This window comes from Hyla sarda, chromosome 2, assembly GCF_029499605.1.
Source record: "Hyla sarda isolate aHylSar1 chromosome 2, aHylSar1.hap1, whole genome shotgun sequence".
In the NCBI taxonomy this organism is placed as follows: Eukaryota; Metazoa; Chordata; class Amphibia; order Anura; family Hylidae; genus Hyla; species Hyla sarda.
Window position 1 is genome coordinate 404213573 of NC_079190.1, and position 23523 is coordinate 404237095.

Here is a 23523-nt window from a genome sequence, read left to right on the forward strand (position 1 = left end):
AGCACAGCTGAAGTGATAGATTTGTGCACTAAATCATATTCAGACCAAGCACAGATTGTTACTTTTGCTGAACCCCTTGAAATACATTGTAGAGGATACCTCTTTACTCTGCTTTATCATCTATATTCACCAGAAAATCTAAAATGCTCAATATAATAGATGTTATAAGCTGTTGCTTATGGTTTAAAATAAATAATCTAAAATGTTGTATTTTAAAATAATTTCCTACCTAATAGAGCAATGAGCTGCCATTCACAATATCATTCCTTAAGAAGGTTGGCATTTACTATAATTTTTTCTTTTTTTAGACAGCACCTTTTGATGATAAACCAAAGGTAACCTTGAAAGACTGGTATCCACTTTGGCATCTCTGATTGTAATTTATGTCAGCTGGCACACAAGTTCATTATGTAAATGTAACGTACACTAAAAACTGTCAAAGTAAAAAGAATCTATAAACAATGTTCCAGTGCCCTCCAGGATCTTCCCTCCTTTGCCAGCTGTCATCTCACTCCCTGTGTGAACTGTTGAGGGCAAGACTGTCACAGAGACCTGCCCTTTCCTGTTATTCTTTATGCAGAAATACCAGCAGAATTATCTACTACCAGCAGAATTGCTGCCTTACAATGATTTTAAGGTCTAAAGAACTTAAACCCTCACTTAGTGATTGGGTCACATTATGGTATAAGATTTTTCATTTTCTTCTGAAAATTCCTTATTCCATAGTTCCATTCCAAAATTGAGGTTCCAGTGAATTGACAAGACCTGGATACAGATGTGTCCACTCTTATCTTTCCTTAAAGGGGTACTCCGCCCCTAGACATCTTATCCCCTATCCAAAGGATAGAGGATAAGATGTCAGATCGCCGCGGTGCCACTGCTGGGGACCCCGGGGATTCCAGCTGCGGCACTGCGCTATCATTACAGCACAGAGCGAGTTCGCTCTGTGCGTAATGTGTGTGATGTCATGGCTCCGCCCCTCGTGACATCACGGTCCGTCCCCTTAATGCAAGTCTATGGCAGGGGGCGTGACGACCGCCGCGCCCCCTCCCATAGACTTGTATTGAAAGGGACGGGCCATGATGTCACGAGGGGCGGAGCCGTGACGTAACGATGCTCCGGCCCCTGTATTACGCGTCATTACGTGCAGAGCAAACTTGCTCTGTGCTGTAATGATAGCGAAGTGCCGCAGCGGGGATCCCGGGGCTCCCCAGCAGCGGCACCACGGCGATCTGACATCTTATCCCCTATCCTTTGGATAGTGGATAAGATGTCTAGGGGCGGAGTACCCCTTTAAGTGTAAAGACAAAAATGTAACAAGTACAGTACAAGAAAAAAAGAGATACAGAAGAAATCTGTTGACACATTTTAGATAGGCCTGAATATTAACCCTGTTATTACTTCTATAGACAAATGCAGTAGTATTTTATTTCTTATGTAACCACTTCCATTGAGAATTGTGATATTATAAAGTTTTCCTAAACAAATAATAAACTCAGCTTTGCTGCTTTGACAGAACAGAAGGACAGAATATCCCAAAGCACTGTACAAAGAATGCAATAACATCAGTCTATGTTCACTGCAACAATTTGATCTACTTATCTCTCATGTACAAATAACTTCATACAAAGCACCTTAATCTAAGCATGGTCTTGAATGTTATAAAGAGTGCAATACTGTATGAATGAAGTAATGAAGCATTTTAGGTCATTGCCTGTATTTATTGATAACCCCCCCCCCCCCAAAAAAAAAACAAAAAAAAAACCTAATGACAGAATGTTATACTACTGAGGGGACCCTCCCCCCTAGAACCTATCTTTAATCTGACAATACGTGTCGGATTCCTCTGCAATAACACTATAAGAGAAATGAGGCATTATACAATTTTCATTGAAATCAATAATCTGTTCACATATTGCATGAACATGTCCTGCAGAAGAAGACACACTTTTTATAGCTACTATATACACTGACTGTCAGGTCCAAGGCCTGATTATGGAAACATACATGTGTTTTATAAGACATGGGTGAGGGGTCATTCAGACGGTGTTTCCTTTGTTTTTTGTGTATTGCATTTTATTGGGGGTCTGGCTGTTTGTTTATATCTCCTTTGAAGTCATGCACTCTGGTCTCATCATATAATCAAAGAGATAAGGGGTCAGGAAGAGAGATGCCCCACCTGGTGGGATCAGAGGGGGGGGGAATGGAGTTTCCCTCCAAAGAAGCAGATAAGACTTAAAAATGCTGGACTCAACGGTTGTCCAAGGCTGTACAACAAGCTGACAAGACCATCCTAAGAACAGCTGGAACTCACTCTCATGGACTGCTATATCATCATGCTGTAAGAACTTCATCTTTTGTTTTCTGAACTTTTCTTGCAAAACTCTTTTATATATTTTTGTACCTGTATGTCATGTGTTTCTGTATTTTTATGTAGTCAGCGCTGTGATACCTTTTATCAGATTACATGTTTAATTAATCAGCTCTGGTCTTTGATATCTAAATATATGAGCTCCCCTTTCAGAAGGCAGCTCTGGTGGAAACACTTTTATCTAAGGGTTAATTTGGTGATTTGCTGGGACTAGTAGTGGATACCCAGAGGTCTGGTGGCCTTAACCTTTGCACCATCACACTCTCTCTAATGTCTTGGCTGGACCGATAGGGTGGGATTGTGACACTGACTAATGGAGATCATGATTTATAATGCCTTTAAAAACTTCAAATACCATAGTCGTGAATTTGGAAATAATTTTTTATTCTTTTTTAAACCAGACACCCTGCTTAATTAACTTAATACAATTAACTAAAAATGATCAAACCAAACAGCATCAAATACTGTTTAATTTCTAAGGTATTATCATAATACTCACTTTAAGTATGATGACAATATTGCTATTAAAGGCTCAGCTTTTGATATATCTAACTTATTTTGTTACAAAATTTGGTATAGCTTATAATATATCTAATCAATCTATTGAATCTATGGTAAAGCTCATGATATATCTAATATATTTTATTTCTATATGGCATGGCTTATGGAACATCTAATCTATTTGGTTGCTATATACTAGCTTATAGGTTATAGGAACAGCTAATCTAATTTATTACTTTATGTTATATCTAAAGATATAGCTAATCTATTTTGGTAGCGTACAACATTCTGTTTTGCCAGCATCACCAATTGTAGCCCATTATATGTTGTCCAATAAACCATTACAGTGCTTCAGGTTGACTCTTTTTATCTTTACCTTACAACAACAATGTAGCGTTTAGTATTACAGTGAAGATGGTTTAGAATCCCTGGCCATAGAACCTATGAGGAACGATATATGCTCAGTTGTTCAAGATCACTATTCTCTCTCGTAGGAGAAATAATTTCAGACTCCATATAGGAAACAGAGTCATTAAATTCTGAGCAGCTGATATCCTATTGATTTTAGTATTGCCCCTAGCTGGAACTGTTCTTTTATATCTATGAATCCAAGAAGAACGCAAACTGAAGCCAGACTTCTCTGAGATCCCTTTACAGGTGTGTTTCATTGGGATTAGATTGTATAACATAAATAGAAAACATTATTTTATTATTCACGCCTATGGTTTAGTTTTTTTTATTATTACTGAATTGGTGATTTACAGACTGAAAGTAAATGGTATAATAGTATAATACTTTATGATAACACAGAATAGTCATGAAAACTATGGGCATTCCTCTTTCCAAGAGGAAATTCTGAATGTTCTTGCTGCATCCTCCCATTGTTTTATTGGGATTCTGCTGCTCTGTTAACACACCAAAATGTCAGTGGGACTTTATTTTTGAAGCTTATTTCCATGCATTTCCTTGTTGAAAGTTTGCATGGGCCCTTAAAGAGGTACTCTGCCCCTAGACATTGTATCCCCTATCTAAAGGATAGGAGAGAAGATGTCTGATTGTGGGGTCCAACCACTGGGGATCTCGGCCTATCTTGGCTGCGGCACCCCTGACATCCTGTACATGGAGTGAACTTTGCTCTATGCCGGATGACTCTATGCAGGGCGAAGGCTCGTGACGTTACAGTAACGCCTCTTCAATGCAAGTCTATGGGAAGGGGCATGAAAGCTGCCATGCCCCCTCCCATACACTTGCATTGTGGGGGCGTGGTCATAATTTCACGAGCGGGGCATGACTGTGACATCATGAGCCTCCAGCACTGCACCCGAAGCTCTAAACGAACGCCGGGTCGAGCAGATAGATTGATCAGATAGGGGATACGATGTCTAGGAGCGAAGTACCCCTTTGAAGATGTACAACCCTCCAAAGATTCCTTTTAGGCACAATCTGGTGAATTTGACAGATTCCTCATATATATGATTTATATTCAGATGTGCCCTGACGTCCTCGTGACTGACTGGCCATGTAAAATATGTACTCCCATGAACAGTAAAGCAGTAGCATGTTTTGTACAGTATGCCGAGGGGTCGGCACCCAGCCCAGTTGAGAGTGAAAGCTATGATGCGTACAGCATCACTGCTTTCCTATCGGCTACTTAATATATAAGAGAAAGTAAAACACAAATTTGAAATAATTCATAAAAGTCAAGATTTTATTAAATCATTTCACTCAGCTCTAACCAGTATACTTAAAAAAAACACAAAATAAATCATAGTGTTGCAGTGTTGTCCTCCCTGTCTGGGTTTCATGCTGTCCGCTGTTCAAGCAGCATAAATTCACTGGCAGAAGCCCTATATAGGGGTTGTTGCACTTACAAAAAAGTGATTCTAGAGGTCAACTAATGGGTCTGGCTTCTCTAGTCCCCAGCTATTAACTGCAATTTCCAGGGAAAGCTCCAGAATGCTGAAGAAAATTCAGGCATATTAGGAACCATGAGAGTTCCTCTTTAAATCAGCTCTTTATTCGGCCTCTCAGAAAGAGGTCCAGAGCAAGCAACACCCTCTATGCAGTCCTTATGCTTTAAAAGGACACATGAAAACGTGATAACTTTAATACTTGAACAACCAGTTGGAAATGATAGGAAAAAGTCTAATGCTGAGAGACCATTTTGGTAGGACTGCATGAGGAAACATATTTTTAACCCCTTAAGGACTCAGCCCATTTTGGCCTTAAGGACTCAGACAATTTAATTTTTACGTTTTCATTTTTTCCTCCTCGCCTTCTAAAAATCATAACTCTTTTATATTTTCATCCACAGACTAGTATGAGGGCTTGTTTTTTGCGGGACCAGTTGTCCTTTGTAATCACATCACCCATTATATCATAAAATGTATGGCGCAACCAAAAAACACTATTTTTGTGGGGAAATTAAAACGAAAAACGCAATTTTGCTAATTTTGGAAGGTTTCGTTTTCACGCCGTAATTTATGGTAAAAATGACGTGTGTTCTTTATTCTGAGGGTCAATACAATTAAAATGATACCCATTATTATATACTTTTATATTATTGTTGCGCTTAAAAAAAATCACAAACTTTTTAACCAAATTAGTACGTTTATAATCCCTTTATTTTGATGACCTATAACTTTTTTATTTTTCCGTATAAGCGGCGGTATGGGGGCTCATTTTTTTGCGCCATGATCTGTACTTTTTTTTGATACCACATTTACATATAAAAAAACTTTTAATACATTTTTTATAATTTTTTTTAATAAAATGTATTAAAAAAGTAGGAATTTTGGACTTTTAAAATTTTTTTTCGTTCACGCCGTTCACCGTATGGGATCATTAACATTTTATTTTAATAGTTCGGACATTTACGCACGCGGTGATACCAAATATGTCTATAAAAAATGTTTTTTACACTTTTTGGGGGTAAAATAGGAAAAAACGGACGTTTTACTTTTTTATTGGGGGAGGGGATTTTTCACTTTTTTTTTACTTTTACTTTTACATTTTTTTACATTTTTTTTTACACTTGAATAGTCCCCATAGGGGACTATTCATAGCAATACCATGATTGCTAATACTGATCTGTTCTATGTATAGGACATAGAACAGATCAGTATTATCGATCATCTCCTGCTCTGGTCTGCTCGATCACAGACCAGAGCAGGAGACGCCGGGAGCTGCACGGAGGAAGGTGAGGGGACCTCCGTGCGGCATTATGAATGATCGGATCCCCGCAGCAGCGCTGCGGGCGATCCGATCGTTCATTTTAATCGCGAACTGCCGCAGATGCCGGGATCTGTATTGATCCCGGCACCTGAGGGGTTAATGGCGGACGCCCGCGAGATCGCGGGCGTCGGCCATTGCCGGCGGGTCCCTGGCTGCGATCAGCAGCCGGGATCAGCCGCGCATGACACGGGCAGCGGTTATGCTTAGGACGTAAATGTACGTCCTGGTGCGTTAAGTACCACCTCACCAGGACGTACATTTACGTCCTACGTCCTTAAGGGGTTAAACAAAACATATGACATAGATTTATTCTTTACTGATTAGAGCCATATACTGAAATATATATATATATATATATATATATATATATATATATATATATTTTTTTTTTTTTTTTTTAATCACGTTGGTGACCTCCTTGCCTGAGCATTTAGAGATGCTTGGACATAGGCAACAATAGAAGCATTCCCATGAACATGAATGGGAAAGGTTTCTTGGCATGCTCTGTGACCTTTACAGAGGTCATAAAACAGGGAGGAGGAGACTGAGCTGTAAGCATCCAATACTGACTATATGTGTCACCTTTCACTATACTCATCCCTGTGAGGATAAAAAAAGATACCGCTGGAAAGGAATCTGTACAGAAAAGGAAGTCTCAGCTTAGTTTAAAGTTTTAGGGGTCAGAATGAAAACTGCAATATGTTGGGAATATTTTAAAATATATCTAGATAGAAAAAACACATGATGATGATAAAACACCAAAAAAAAAAAAATGTATTTAACATAAAAACTTGATTTAAAGGGGTTATCCACCACAAGGTGATTTTAGTACATACCTGCCAGACAGTAATGGACATGCTTAGGAAGGATCTGTGCTTGTCTTGGGGATAAATGGCTACGTTGTGAGATTACCATAACACTGTGGCTAGCTTTTTGTGAACTGGTATTTCCTGTTTAAGTTTTTCTTTTTTGCCTACAAATCCCATAATTCCATTTTCCTCCCTCCCACACATCAGCCACCCCACCCATTGAAACATAAATGAGCTGCATCCATTCAAAAGACCTGTGGTTTTCAATCAGGGTGCCCACAGCTGTTGCATTAGTTGCATATCTCTCTCTCTCTCACCAAGCGATCCCTCCACCCATTGAAGCAGGCAAGGCTCCCTGTCATCAGCTGACTAGGGAGTCTGGTCTCGGCCGCATTGCAACCTGGGAAAAATCTGAGACAACAGTCATGTTGTATACTGGTAAAAATAAATATGGGGGTGAAAATCACAGAAGAATTGTGAGAAAACCGTCACACACAGGTACAGACACTATATTATGAACTACACTAACTTTACAGCCCCTGTAGCATAGTTAAATAAATAAATTCCTGGAATGCCCTTTAAACTATAGTTCATTTTCTGATGACACATTCCCTTTAACTTACCATCTTTCTATGCAGGGGATTTGGAGTCTTGCATGAGAAAAAGAGAGCTAGAATATCCTGTAAAGATAGGTGTTAAAGTATATGTTGGCTGTTTAAATGGCCAAACCAACAAAATGATGTGCAAGGGTGAACATTTACTATTGTACCACTATAGTACGAACATTCATAGCAAATGCAACATATACAGTATATGTTGCTTGTAAGAATTTTAGTTGTGAGATCTACAGAGATGGTTGACCCGAACTGCCTGCAAATTAAAAAAATTTCTTGGTAATTTCTACTTTAGTAACATAACAAGTAAGAATTCACAAAATTCTAATTTAAAAAGAAAATTACTTGCTGTTAAAGCTTTGAATACTAACTTTGCTTATTCCACACTCCAATGTGAAAAGACAGGGGTTCCAGCTCCACCAAAAAATAGTTAAAAGTTACATTTTTTTAACATGACATGACTTAAAGTTATTCCACACTCCACATCTTTTGGTGACATCTGCAGCATGCCAAGTAAAAATGTAATTGAAGTGAGACGGTCATTGGGAAGGCCATTTGAAGGTCATGTTTCCATTGCCAGTGGCTCCATTCCCCCCATGTGTGCTCTTATTACCTCCGAATGAAATAACCCTGAGAACACCCACTGTGTTATATAGTCCACACCAGGAGATCTTATTCCAACAAATCACCAATAGTTAAAAGAATGGAAAGCCAAAGCCTTATATCAGGCACTACGGCCTGTAAAGTGACTTACATTTTAATTAGAATGATAGCAGGTAGAGTTATAGTGAGAATAATGGAGATCCTCCTCGCTTTGTAAGTAAATAATTCAGAACAACAATATCATTCCCCTGATATTAGATATTTGGCTTTCTCTGAAGTTTCTCCCTACAGCCCGGATTTCCTGTTTAATCTAACATTACATAAACTAGGTATGGTGATAAGCCAATTCACAGAGCGCTCATTACCAAAGAGATTCAATGCTCACACGTTCATGATCGCAAAATGAGTTTTTTTCCACACGTTTTCTTCTTAATTCTTATATCATTTAACATTTTAACTATAGTCCACAATAGAAAAGAACAGAGCACTCACCCGCTATCTTCATTAAACATCAAATAAGTGTATCTCATCACAGGGTACAGTGAAAAGGCAGCAAATAGGTGCAGGGGCATGGAGGGAGTAGTGGGCTAGGGACCGTGTCACACACGTAGTGCTTCATCAGGTCCCAAAGAGGCCTGACGAAGCACTACGTGTGCATCACAGTCTGTAGCCAACTCAACTCTCCACAGGCTACGGACCGTGTTGCGCACGTAGCGCTATATCAGGGCTTCATGCCACTGCACCTATCAGCTCCCCTGTCGCTGTACCCTGTGATGAATAAACTTACTCAATGTTTAATCAAGATACCGGGTGAGTGCTACATGCTTTTCTTTTCAATTGTGGACTGTATTTACTGTATAGTACATTCACGTGAGCACCAAGGAGAGGTATGTATAGTCTATAGAAAGGACTGCTTCAGGAGTCGTTTCAAGCATGTCAGCTATCCTGATGTTAGTGATGCTGAGATAATGTTCTCCTACTAGTGGATAGTTCACATTTTACCGTTGCTTCATTTACATTTCCGCCATTGAGCATTTCAACATTAGCAAGAAGGCTGTTGCTGTTCTAATCACTTTGGCGACATTCATTTTGAAGAGGTGGCTTGTAATGACCAATGTAACAGTTCATTGACCTGTGTATTGTAAAGAGCTTGACATAGTTCAGAGGCAATGTAGGGCTCTAATTGTCTCGTATAGCATTCAATAGGAAATAGTCTGCTATAGAGGTGATTATTCTTATAATAAACTTTAATAAACCTCCCGCTGGTGTTTTTAAATTAGACTATAGCTAGGGGCATGATTTTAATTAAGAAAATGCTTCCCAGCTAGTATGCTGTATCATTCTCCTCCCCGGGAAGAGACAAAACAAAATATTTTGTTTTGTCTTTATGTCTGTGTACAGAGAAAGAAAGAGCTCAAAATAGATGTAAAAAAAACCTGTTAGTATGGAAACTATTTACTATATTCAGTTACATTGGTGACTACACTCAGTTAACAATACTGAGATGCACAAGTTTCACATTAATGTCCAAGTGTTACCAATAGATCTATAAAATGGAAACTATTGTTAAAAATGTTTTGCATATTAGAGGCTGTATATAGATGGCGGTCCAGTGAGATTATAGGAGGTAATACTACTCAAAACTGCTCGTGTGCCACAGTCATTTAAAATACAAGGCAGATATACTAAGGCAGCTACACCAAAATTTTGTCTTCAAATGTACCAGAATTGTAGCACACAACACAGTAAATAAGACATAAGTATTAAGCAAAGTACAACAAACAAAACAAAAACTGTGCTTCAACTGACAAGGGGTTGTGGCTTATCATAACAGGGGTGTGGCATAGGAAGAAAAGGTTCAGAGTCAATCAAAAGTTAGCAAAAGCAATTTAAGACTGTCCATGTATGTTTGCACTGTCCAGTTTTACTAAATCTTGCCCATTGGGGATAAAGAAAGCAATTGCTATGTGACATTCTGACCAACTATAGTATAACCATATGTCTTCTTTATATCTATTTTTTATATTCTATTTTTTGCCATTTTAATGCATACTAAATTTTTAACTTAATCACTTAATATTTTAAAATTCTTTTGAACATTCTTATTATTGTTGCTATTAAATCTGCCCCATTAGAGAGTGTGTAGTGGAAAAAAGGGCTTTTTTTATAGGGGTACATAAAATGTATAATGGACTATATGTAGTACAGAGGGCATGTTTTATAAAGTGGAATATATTATAGAATAGATAAATAGGGATTTGTGTTGTATAAGGGAGCATGTTAGGTGTACATGTTGTATAAGAGTTATTATGTTGTATAATGGAGTATGTATAGTAAAGTGTATAGTGAAGAGTTTTATGGCGTGTACAATATATGTAGTATAGAAGTATGTGTTGTGTAAAGATGCACAGGACTTAGGTCACATTATATGTTGTATAGGGAATCAGTGCCGTATAATTGTATAAGCATACTATAAAAAGAAATATGTATCCTTCTAGTACCTGTTAGCAGCAGCATGCTACAGAGGAAATTATTTTATTTTTGCCTTTATTTTTTGTCTTGTCCACAGGGCTCTCTGCTTACCCATCTGTCCATGTCAGGAACTGTCCAGAGTAGTATAGGTTTGTTAAGAGGATTTTCTCCTGCTCTGGAAAGTTCCTGATATGGGCATCAGGTGTCAGCAGTAAAGCCTATTGTAAAGGCCTCATATGGGTCTGTGGATGAAAATATAAAAGAGTTATCATTTTTAGAAAACTAAAATGAAATAAAAGAGTGCTCCTTAGCGTAAAACCACAACTGTAAGGTCCAATTAATGGATAGAGGTAACCCTTAACAGAGGCGGTTGTGTGGGCTCACACACAACAATGGTCAGCGTGAGTGAGTGATAAAGCCGGTCTGCAGCCTCCCCGCCCATAGGAACAATACACGGTAAAGACTTCCAGGAAGTGGTGGGTTTCAATGGCGCTGACCAGGAGTGGACACGTCAGGTGAGTAAAAGGAAGTTTTATTGGAACAATGCATTGTTCCAATAAAACTTCCTTTTACTCACCTGACGTGTCCACTCCTGGTCAGTGCAGTTGAAACCCACTGCTTCCTGGAAGTCTTTACCATGTATCATTTTTAGAAGGAAGTGAGGAAAAAAACAAAAATGCAAAAATAAAATTGGCTGTGTCTTTAAGGCAAATGTGCTGTGTCCATAAGGGGTTAAAAGGGTTGTTCAGCTAAAGAAACAATCAGTGTTTGGTGTTAATAAAGCAGTTTACTAATATGATGTTATTAATCATGCTGCACAGATCTGCCATATCACCTATGCTGTCTAGCTTGTAGCTGTGATGTCCGTCCCACTCTCTAAAAGCAGATCTCCTGTCCCCTCTTCTCCCCTCCTGTCTGTTCAGGAGGAGACCAATGATGTAAAGAGGGGAAGCTCATATTACTGCTCATTAAATTTTAAGGCAGCAGAAAGCCTTTCTAAAAAAAAAAGCAGTAAGGTTGTTCTGACTTAAACTACTGTGATTGAAAAAGGCTTCTTCCTGCCTTAAAATCTAATGAGCAGTAATATGAGCTCCTCTCTTCACATCAATGATCTTGTCCTAAGCTGAGGGGAGGGGCGAGAAGGGAAAGGAGCTCTGTGTGTCGTGATGTCAAAGCTTCAAGCCAGATAGTTCAACCAAAATGGAGAGATCTGTGTAGTATAGCCTATAAAATTATATTAGTGAGTCACTTAAAGGGGTACTCCACTGGACAGTGTTCTGGCTGCTTTCGGAACTAAATGTGTGCACGCTGCGGAGGTCAGCCACGCCCCTTCGTGACATCAGACCATGACCCCTCAAAGCAAGGTTATGGGAGGCATGCATAGACTTGCATTGAGGGGGTGTGGCCGACCCCCGCAGCACACAGAATACTGGCCAGTGGAGTAGCCCTTTAATTATACTTTTTTATAATACTTTTCACAATACACAGGTTGTTTCTTTCACTGGACAACCCTTTAAATGACCGAAATGCGTCAGCCTTGTCAACCTTTATCCTTGTCGATGTTAGTGTTTATGTGTTTATTACAATAAAGAAGAAAACATTTTTATCTAACCCTGGAGTGCTGGATCCAGTGTTGCTACATCTGTCTTTTCTAGTAGCATACCTAATGTTTGTAATCACTGGCAATACTTTACATAGGATCATGGGAAAAGGCTACATCCATGGATTCAGAAACTATGAGGGAAGATGGCTTCAATTCCAGAACTAAATAGGATAGCAAATTTGCTTAACCTTTGCGATGATATGCAGATAAGTAGAAAAAAATGTGTTTATGTGAATAGACAAAAGGATTATGTTAAAGGCCAGTTTCAGTCAGATAATTAATCTTAAAAAGGGCTTTGTCTGTGAGTAAAGCTGAATTAGATGATAAATGAAATATTAGTACATTTTATTCTTTAACCCCTAGATGACACAGATATTTGGCGCATCAGGACGTGGCCATAATTTTTTTTTTTTAAGCATAGCAATTTTATTTTCTGTATTTACATGTTGTTTACTTTTAAAACATATCTGTTCAATATTGCTATAAAAAGAAAATGTGCATTATTTCTTCGCATCATCTTCTCTACTACTGAAGCTTTGTTTTTAAATTCTTGTACACTATAAATATAGCTCCTCATATAAATAAAAAAGGGGGCAATCACTTATGACATGACACCTCTATCAGTAACCTACTCATTTCCAGGTTTTATGTTTCCTTTCTTCATATGTGTTCGGTATTGCTATTTACTGATCATGTCTCAAAAGACAAGCGTTGGTTATTTGCCTGAATGGCTGCAGAGAAATGGAATCCCTGTGCAACCATTTTCCTGATACATTTATTAGGTCAACCTCTGCGAGCTGCTCTCAGCTCTAATGAAAATGAAAAAGTAGAAATATGGGATTCTTCCACATATAGATCTCTAGGTTACTGACTGACACTCGGCATTTGTCAAGCACTGATAGGGCTGCAAATAGTCCTGTGCAGATCTGGCCTCTGAAAACATGGTGTGTGTTGTGAGTTGAAATGTACTGTACATAAGCAGATGGAGGAATCGTAACAATGTGTGAAATGACTGGCTCTTCCCTCATTAGTTCACAGGAACTCATTCATTTTGGCAGAGTTTGAAATAACTAAAGCTAAATGGTCTTTTGTTGTAGCAATAAATTTATTGGATGATCACCGCATAAAATATAAAACAAGCGCTACAAATAATTAACCGTTCATTAAATAAACATTAGATTGTAAGCTCGGCTGAGGATTTTCTTCCTCTAATATCTTGACATCTGAAAGATGAGCTGTAACAGAAAATGGATATCCAAGACCCAAACTGTACCGTCAGTGGGTTAAAGGTGTACTCTGCCCCTAGACATAAGATGTCTGATCGCTGGGGTCCAGATCGCAGGGAAATCCTGCGATCTCGGCTTTGGCACCCCAGACATCCAGTGCACGGAGCGAACTTCAATGCAGGGTGGAGGCTTGTGACGTCACGGCAAAGCCCCCTCAATGCAAGTCTACGGCCGTCATGTCCCCTCCCATAGACTTGCATTGAGGGGGCGCAGCTGTGATGTTCCGAGCCTCCGGCGCTGCAACCAATACTCGAAACGAATGCCGGGTACCGCATAGAGATATCGAGGGTCCCCGCAATCCAACATATGATCCCCTATCCTATGGATAGGGGATAAGATGTCTAGCGGCGGAGTACCCCTTCAACACCTATTCAGATGGGCTGAGGATCGATGACAGTATATGGGTTTGTTCAGATGATCTCTGCCCTGCATGAACATGTCATTGATCACCTGACACACAGGTAAATACTAATTTCCCGTCTGATCTGATTGTTTATGCAGGAGTAAAAACACCTATTGGTCAATGACACGACTCTTCATTTAACCAATGTCTATTTCCAACTTAAAGCAAATTGTGTATGGGGCAAATAATAACATGTACTGCCATTTTTCCATTTTAAACTTTTTATGTTGTCAATCAATGCTTGCTTTGCTTAATTATCTTCCCTGTAAATGGGCCTTAAAGTGGTTATCCAGTTAAATAAAATATTTATTCTTTCCCTCTATTGTGAAGTGTATTACGTTGGTAATACACATTTTTAATATTGTTCTCTGTTTTTGAGATCTCACATTGCACTTACTCCATCTCCAATGTTCTCATTCCCTCTGCCCCACCCCCAGTTTGGCTGAGATGAAGACCATGTGGTTTGGTCACTGGCTAGATGACTGGTCTTCACACTAACTCAGGCCCCTCAGGTGTGTCATGCTGTACACATTCCCTTCTGTGGTGATCTTCAGCCCATAACCCCCTTACATGAGGGAGAATGCTTTGGGAAGGAGGTGACATGATCATTGGGAAGTATTAAGCTATTGTTTTTTTTTTTTTGTTTGTTTCTTAGAACTCCTGCAAATTAATTAGACCCTATTGCATTTATTAAAGAGAAACTGATAGAAGGGTCACTCGTGCTTTCCTGAATATATGTAGATAGTACAAGTGATGCTGTTTCTGACATTTCTTACTGGGTAAAAAGCGGTCCAGCATTTCAGGAGATATTTATCTTGTATCATGTGTTGCTTTCTTCTTGGAGGCGGCTGATGCTGTATGAACAATTTTTTTCTTTTGTTCATACTGGAAGATAACTCCTCCCCTTCTGCTGATAAACCCACCCCCTTCACAGATCTGCTGAGAAAGGGGGATGGATATTTATGAAGGGGTGGGGTTATCCAAAAAGGGGAGGGGTTTGGAGCAGGTAGGAGAAAGCATAACACATGCAGCTGCAGCCGCCTCCATTGCAGTGAAGAAGAGAATACCAGCAACAAGACCAATATCTCCGAAATAGCTGCACCGATTTTCATCTGGTAAGTAGCATTAGAAAAAGGGTCACCCCCACTATCTACATTTTTATTCAGGTAGATCAGTGTGGGTGAACCTGCTGTCTGTTTTCCTTTAAAGTTATATTCACACGGGCAATGTCCATTTGGAACATCATGTGGACATGCCCTGACTGAGTACCAGAAAAACATTCCGGTGCTAGGACTGCTCGGAAATCCGATGTTTCATAGGTGGCAATGTATTTCTGTCTGGACTCCACAAAAAGAAAAACACATGTCTATTCTTTCTGCAGACTCCAGAATCTGTATTTCCAATTTCTACCCCGTGCATCACAGCAAAATCCCAATGAAATCAATGGGACTCTGCTGGAATTTCCGTACTGAAATTTTATCATGTGAACAAAACCTTAAACTTGTGTCTAAGACCCTAGTCTTAAATAAAAGATCTCCAACTTAAGATAAACCAGATCCATTGCAAAGCATTAGCATCACAATAAGTTTGTGAGACAGAAATCGACACCAGCTGCGAGCTGGCATAAGTTAGGATACGTCTGGGGGGCTCAGGAAGGCCATGCTTTCTCCCACTTGGCCCTGCCCATTTTCACAATAGTGGCATGGGGGGTGCACGGGTAAAAAGTCACACGTTTTGGCAACAAAAGAGATGTAAAGATGTTTGTTTGTTTGGCTATTATTAATACTGTGCGGCTCATTCATTGCATCAGCATTAGAACGTATGTAAATATATATGAGTTTACATTATGGTGTTATATTGTATTCAACTGAAGGGATTTAAATTGAGAGCATATATTTTCAATTACATTCCAACTTCTTGCTATTCTATTAGATAAACATGTTATCATATTTCCTTTACTGCACAGATGAGCTCCAATCCTTATTAGCTATTTCCTCAGCTTACTACTTTGTATACAGTGGAAGCAGCTTGAGTCAATTTCCCTTGTTGTGTTTTTCATTCTTTTGCATACAGTACATCTTTTGCTTGTCCTGCTGGTAGCAGGTGCTAAAACGGGAAAAGTACATCATATATTTCCAGAAGATAGCCAATTATAAAAGAAGAAATATCACTCAGATATGCAGGGAGGGAAAACGGAAGACAAATCTAGTATGTTCACTAAATGCACGGAAAATTACATTGAGATAAACAACTCTTGTTAAACTTTTCTCATCTTGCAGCGAAATAATGAAACCCGGAGAAAAGTTCATTTTATCATTTTCCAAAGGTATGATTTTCATAATGCAGAAGTGAAAATGGAAAATTGCAGTTCAGTTTAGAAATAAGAAAACAGGGGGCATGCATTTCGGAAGAGGAGAGAAAGCAGTGAAGAAGAAAGATTGGAAGCATAATATAAAATACTATTCATCTTCTGCTATAGCCTGCATTTTCTTTTAAATTAGAGTTTGCCACACAAAGGTTGCAGAAAAATAGTATTGTAAACCTGGTTGCTATTTGAGTATAAGCTTTTTATGTGTTCTAGACTACAGTTGAATCCTTCATTATTATAGCATTTGACGTGATGCAATAGCCTATTTACTGAGCTTCAGTGCCATAGATGACACTTAAAGTGAATTTGTGTTAATGGGAGATGTGACGCGCATCACATCAATTCTCATAGCTCATCTCTTTTCTTGTATAGCATTGAGGGAACATTTCTTTAAAAGGAAACTCGTCATGCAAATCTAGCTAGAATGGATTGATTTGTTAACAGTGAAAAATCTCAAAGAAGAGTAATTTTATATGAGAGGGAAATATTGGCCCTCATTTACTATTGCAAACCCGACCCGATGTTTTGTCGGGTTGTGCACAAGATTCTGTCGCATTGTGCCAGGTATTCTGTTCATGCCAGGATTTGCGCCAGAATTGAAAAACCCTGACTAACGCCCCACTTTGCTAAGAAAACCCGAAAAAGGGACGTGGTAGCTGGGGAAAGGGGACATGGTATCCAAAAAGGGGCGTGTTCCTGACATTTTCACAAAAAAACAACATGTTTACTAAGGTTTCCACATAAAATGTGGTGGATTTCAGCTGAAGAAAACCAGACAGATCAGAGCATGTGTAAAAAAAGCAAAATGTAGGGAAAGTGGAAAATGTAGGGAAACCTTAGTAAATACCGTGGAAAATAAATTGTAGGGAATTAGAACCCACAAAGAAACCTACACTCCACTCTTAGTAAATAAGGGCCATTGTGTTGTTTTTAAGGACCATAGCTATACTTATAGTGAGAACTGGGGGTGGTATTGGTTTTATATAGTGGTACACTGCCCATGTAACAATGTCAATCAGGAGTATTATGGAGAAATATTAAATGGATTTCCATTAAATAACATTTATCAACTCTCTAAAAGGCTTCTTACCAATCACTGCCACTCCCCCATATGTATAACACAAAAAAGGATAAGTTGACCAGCACATACTGATACCAAACTATTGCATGGACCCGGCATATTTACACCTGTATGCCGGGTCCATGCATTGGTTTAATATCAGTATGTGCTGGCCAACGTAATCTTTGTTATCCTTTTTTGTATCTATCTATCTCATATCTATCTATCTCCCTCCAATTCCCTACTTACTTAGAGACTAGGCCGGGCTGCTGGCCCTCTAAAACCAGCAAAGGGGCTCCAATGGGTAGCCACTATCTACTGGGAGCATTACGTACCTGGGAGCAATACCTGCCTGAGGGAACAACCTACTGGAGGCATGGCCTACCTAGGGGTACTATCCACTGAGGGCATTACCTACCTGGGGGCACAAACTACTGAGGGAAAAACCTACTAGGGGCATTACCTACCTGGGAAGCACTATCTACTGGGGGCATTGCCAGCTTCAGGAATTATTTACCACCTACTGGGGGCATTACCTACTGCCTACCTGTTGGGGGCCTTACCTATGACCTAACTGTGGACATTATATACTACCTACTGGGGGCGTCACCTACAACCTACCCCCTGAGGGCATTATCTACTACCTACCTAATGAGGGCATCTCCTACTACCTACTGGGGGCATTACTGATCTAATGGTGTCTTCTACCTTTTGGGGGGAATTTCGTACCTACCTACTAGGGGCACTACCTAATAGGGAATGGGGAATTACCCACCACCCAGTCCACCTACCCTTTCCCCAACACACAAACTTACTCCCTTATACTATGTAGGGCACCAAGGGAGGAGTTATTAGTGGCCTTTAGGATAGGGAACAGGTAGGGAATATGCTGAAAAGGTGTGGTACATAATATGTTTGTTGTCTGTGAATACGAGTGATGGTTGAAAGAAGACTTCACGGCGATCTGAGCAAGACAGAGAAGAAAAGGAAAGAGCACGGCTCCAAAAAGACTCTTCCAGTGAGTCAGTAAATGTTTAAAGGGGTACTCCACTGCCCCAGTGTTCGGAACATTTAGTATTGAACGCTGGGTGTGGGCTGCGAGGGTTCTGACGTCATATCCACGCTCCTTGTGACCTCACACCACTCTCCCTCAATGTAAGTCCATGGTAGGGAGGCTGCCACGACCCCTCCCATATACTTGCATTGAGGGGGGTGGTATGATGTCCTGAGGGGGGGGGGGAATGGCCATGATATCATGACCCTGCATCCTGCACCAAGCGTTAGGAACTAAATGTTCCGAATGCTGGGGCAGTTGAGTACCCCTTTAAACAGTTGCAGTGCTTGTGTGTATGGAGGGGATATTGGTTTAAATTCAGTGGTTTTTATACAGTCACTATGTGGTAATGGTAGTGGTCATGGTGTGGCAGTATTATTCTCACTTGTATACTGGTATTATTGGTAATATTGGTGAGTATACAGGATTTGCTTTGCAACAGTATGATAGTAATATGTATGGTGATAATGTTCCTCCTTGTATACTGGTATTATTGGTAATATTGGTCTCAGTATACTGAATTTGGTCAGTAACAGTATGATGGTAATATGTATGGTGATAATATTTCTTGTCCAATGTTTTGAAATATTTTTTTTTCATAGATTGTGGGAAAAGTGAGCAGGGGAGAGGCAGGCCTTGAGCTGTGTAAGGGGCCTCAACATTTCTGATGGCAGCCCTGGTCCTGTATATATTCGCTTATATGGTATACAGATCTGTGTATAGCTGGTATCTACCGCTGTATGAGCACTGTATGGGGAAATACTAGTCTGTATATAGTGGTTTAAGTCAGTACAGTATGGTGGTATTATCCAGTCATTGTGGGATGGTATATATTTCCTCCTTTTATACCGGTATTATTGGTCATGGAAAATGATCTTACCTACATTAACACGTTTTTAAACACACACATGAGTAGAGGTGTGGTAGAGGTGTGGCCAGGGGTGGAGTCTTGCAGGGGGCCCTTGCTTTATTTGGTCCTGAGGCCCTGAGTGTTGTCAGTCCACCCCTGTGTACTTATATATGGCAGATTTGTCACAAAAAAGTCTGGGACCGAATAGTTGTTACATAAATCTTCATATAGATATTTCATCAACTTGCATATAGATTACTACAAATCTATTGAAATAAGTGCCACAGTGGCAGAAATATTTCCAAAAATATTGCTGCATGTGAATCTACTCTTGCAAACCAGACAAATGTGTCTCTGGCTATATTGATAGAGTTTGGGGACAAACTTTGTGTCCTAGCAAATAACCTAATATTAAAACAACAATTACCAACATTACACCCACGACATCTAATTTCCAGATTCTATTCACTCTAAATGTTCTTAAAGGAATGTTCCAGCCAAGAATAAACAGATTGCAATTTATCTTATTTGGCAATGATTTACATAAGAAATACAGTGGAACCAGGCCTTGCTCTAAAGGCTTCATTTGCAAAATAAAAATATTTAAATGAACTCTTACTACACATGGTATAGATCTGCAACAAATATAAACCAACTGCCTAAGTGCTGAACCATAGAGGCTTTAACAAGTCCAAATAATGTATTATGTGACACCAAGAGGTTAGCTGCAGCAGTCCTATGAACTCCAGGATCCATGTTTCCCACTAAACCCGTGCCCAAAACATCACACCGTCGCCATTGTCTTATCTTTTTCCCATTGTGTATCCTGGTGCCATCTGCTCCCCAGGTAAGCAGCACTCACACATAATACACACACACACACACAAACTTTATATTTAGAATGAGAAACAAAACAACACATGGCTTATAAGGCCAGGTGACCTTCTCCCTTTGTCTATGTTTCAAGTATAAAGCTTTGAGCAGTATACAGGGGTCAGTAAGGACACCTTGAATGTTCTGCTATTAAGCATCTCATACAAAGCATAGTGTGTTGCACTGTGTGTTCTGACACCTTTCTATCATAGTCATTTTTAACCTTTTCAGCAACCCGTACTATGGTTGATTTTCTCTTGAAGAAGACCCACACACATCAATGTGCCTTGGGTGTCCTTATTTGGTCTACCCTTTGAAGGTAGATACAAACATACCCATTAGACCTGATGTTTTAAACATGTTAAAACGCAGGGTTTTTCAGTCTTAGCATTTTCGTTGTTTCCTCACCACCTTCTGAAAATAATAACACTTTCAATTTTGCACCTAAAAATCCATATGATGGCTTATTTTTTTGCGCCACCAATTCTACTTTGAATTGACATCAGTCATTTTACCCCAAAATCCATGGCAAAAAGGAAAAAAAAATCATTGTGCGACAAAATGGAAGAAAAAACTAAGTTTTGTAACTTTTGGGGGTTTCTGTTTCTACGCAGTAAATTTTTCGGTAAAAATGACACATTATCTTTATTCTGTAGGTCCATATGATTAAAATGGTACCCTATTTATATAGGTTGGATATTGTCATACTTCTGAAAAAAATCATAACTACATGCAGGAAAATGTTCACGTTTAAAATTGCCCTATTATGACCTCTATAGCCTTTTTTTCCATATAAGGGCTGGCTCATTTTTTGCGTCATGATCTAAAGTTTTTATTGGTACCATTTTTGTATTGATCAGACTTTTAGATCACTTTTTATTCATTTTTTATGGTATAAAAAGTGACCCAAAATACGCTATTTTGGACTTTGGAATTTTTTGCGTGTACACCATTGACCGTGTGGTTTAATTAATGATATATTTTTATAGTTCGGGCATTTACACACGCGGCGATACCACATATGTTTATATTTATTTAAACAGCTTTTTTTATTTTATTGGGAAAAGGGGGGTGATTCAAACTTTTCTTAGGGAAGGGGTTAAATGATCTTTATTAACTTTTTTTTCACTTTTTTTTGCAATGTTATAGCTCCCATAGAGGACTATAATATGCAGTACATTGATTCAATACACTGATCACTGCCATTGCATTGTAATTGTGGTTGATTTCAGGCTTGGAGCAATCAATCACCGATCGGATGAGCTGGAGGCAGGTAAGGCACCCTCCTGTTGCGTTCTAGCTGATCGGGACATCGCAATTTTACCGCTATGATCCGGATCAGACCAACTGAGCTTCCGGGAAGCTTTTACTTTCACTTTAGATGCAGGGATCAACTTTGATCGCCGCGTCTAAAGAGTTAATGCCGGACATCAGCCCGATCGGCGATTTGTGGCATTAGCCATGGGTCTTGGTTGCTTATAGCAACAGGGACCCACCGGATATGACGTGCGCTCACCTGCTGAGCGCGCATCATACCTCGGGAGCCGCTTATGGACGTTTTTAAACGTCAATATGCATTAAGGGGTTAAAAAAACACACCTGCTCAATATTATATAAATTGTCCAATGCCACCAAAACATCTCTGACTTGTCAAGGCCTGGCTTCTGTAAGACCTCTGAATGTGTCCTCTTGTATCTGGGACCAAGACATTAGAAGCAGATCGTATTAGTCCTGAAGGTTGGGAGGTCAGGCCTCCATTAAGTGGATTTTTTTTTCTCCCATTGAGTAAACTGATCAATTAGATTGAGTTTTGGGAAATGTGGGGGCCAAGTCAATACCTTTAAGATCTTTGTCATGTTTCTCAAGTCATTCATAAACAATGTTTTGCAGCACTGCAGGGCACATTATCCTGTTAAAAAAGTCACTGCCATTAGTGAACACAGTTGCTATGGAAAGAACCCAGACAAGGGTCCTCTAGCATAAAACATTTATTCAAGGTCATGATCTTCATCTTGTCAAGATGCCTAGATAGGGTAAACACAGCTCTGTACATTAAAGAGGTTCTGTATTTACGTAGGGGTTCGGGAATCGCTGGCATTGACAATGATAACTAGTTTCAGCAAGATAAATGATGAAGTCTCTGTTTGCCAGACATTTATTTATTTAGCATGGTAACTGTTTACTTGCAATGGATGAATGGTGCTAAAGTCAATGTTTACTTTGTTTTCTTTCGATGTTTTAGGGTGTCATTTTCACTTATCTGCATTCCTCTATATGTCAGATGTTGTCAACTTGTTTGCCCCAATTTAATCCCTTTTAATAGGTTTTGCATCTAATTTTAGTCAAACATATCCAATGAAAGCCATGTGAAAAAAAAATATTGCTGCTCTAACAAAAGGCAAAATACAGACAGGATTCATGTTTGGTTGCTATGGAGATGAAGTTTAAATGTTTTAAAAGCACATTTGCTTAATTTGTGTACAAATGTTTTAATCACCTGCATTTAACCTACAAAATTTCACAGTAATTGAATTTGCTGCACAGATGAACCGTGTTTTTAAAAAGAAACATTATAACAAAGCTGAAGGCAAAATCTGTAAAGAGGTTATAATATAAAGGCAGTAACAATGCAGCAGTGTCACCTTCTAAACTTAGTGTCATCTCTGAACCACCAGTTCCTGTTATCCTCATTGCATTATGGTCTAGCAACCACAGTGACGAATAGTCCATAGTAAAGTCACCAGTGCAGCTGCCATGTCCCTTTACCATAACAGGAAGAAAAAAGGATCAAAAAACCTTTAGAAAAACTGTGAATCCTACAGACTGCCTTAGTTGTTGAAAACTCAGCAATGAAAGTAACATTATTGTATTATTATTACAATATTCTTCCATGTGAATTAGTACCGTATTTTTCGCTCAGTCGGGCTGTTCGGGACCGCCGTGGTGAAATCGCGGCGTCCCCAACAGCTTACAGGACACCGGGAGGGACCTTACCTGCCTCCCCGGTGTCTGCTCCGTGCCGGGATCCCTTGCATGGCCGGCGCTCTCCTTTGTCGTCATCACGTCATCGCGCACGCCGCCCCGTCATCCAATAGGAGCGGCGTGCCTAGCGGCGTGATGGCAGCAACGGAGAGCGAGGATACCGGACAGCAGAGATGTTCCGGATCAACGGGGACACCCCGGGGATGCGGCGACAGCTATGGAGGGTGACATCAAGGGCAGCGGTGACGAATGGTGACGGGTCCGGAGCAGTGGGGACACGTGAGTACTACCTCCTATACCAGTGGTCTTCAACCTGCGGACCTCCAGATGTTGCAAAACTACAACTCCCAGCATGCCCGGACAGCCGTTGGCTGAAGGTCCGCAGGTTGAAGATCACTGTCCTATACTTTACATTGTATTTGGTTCAGAATCTTTATTTT

The 23523-nt window shown here is 39.6% G+C and overlaps 1 protein-coding gene across 1 annotated transcript in view; it reads left to right on the top strand.

Moving 5' to 3' along the window:
* Window positions 1–23523, top strand: part of IL1RAPL1 (interleukin 1 receptor accessory protein like 1) — a 1525014-nt gene that overhangs the window by 432337 nt on the left and 1069154 nt on the right. The window lies entirely within an intron of this gene.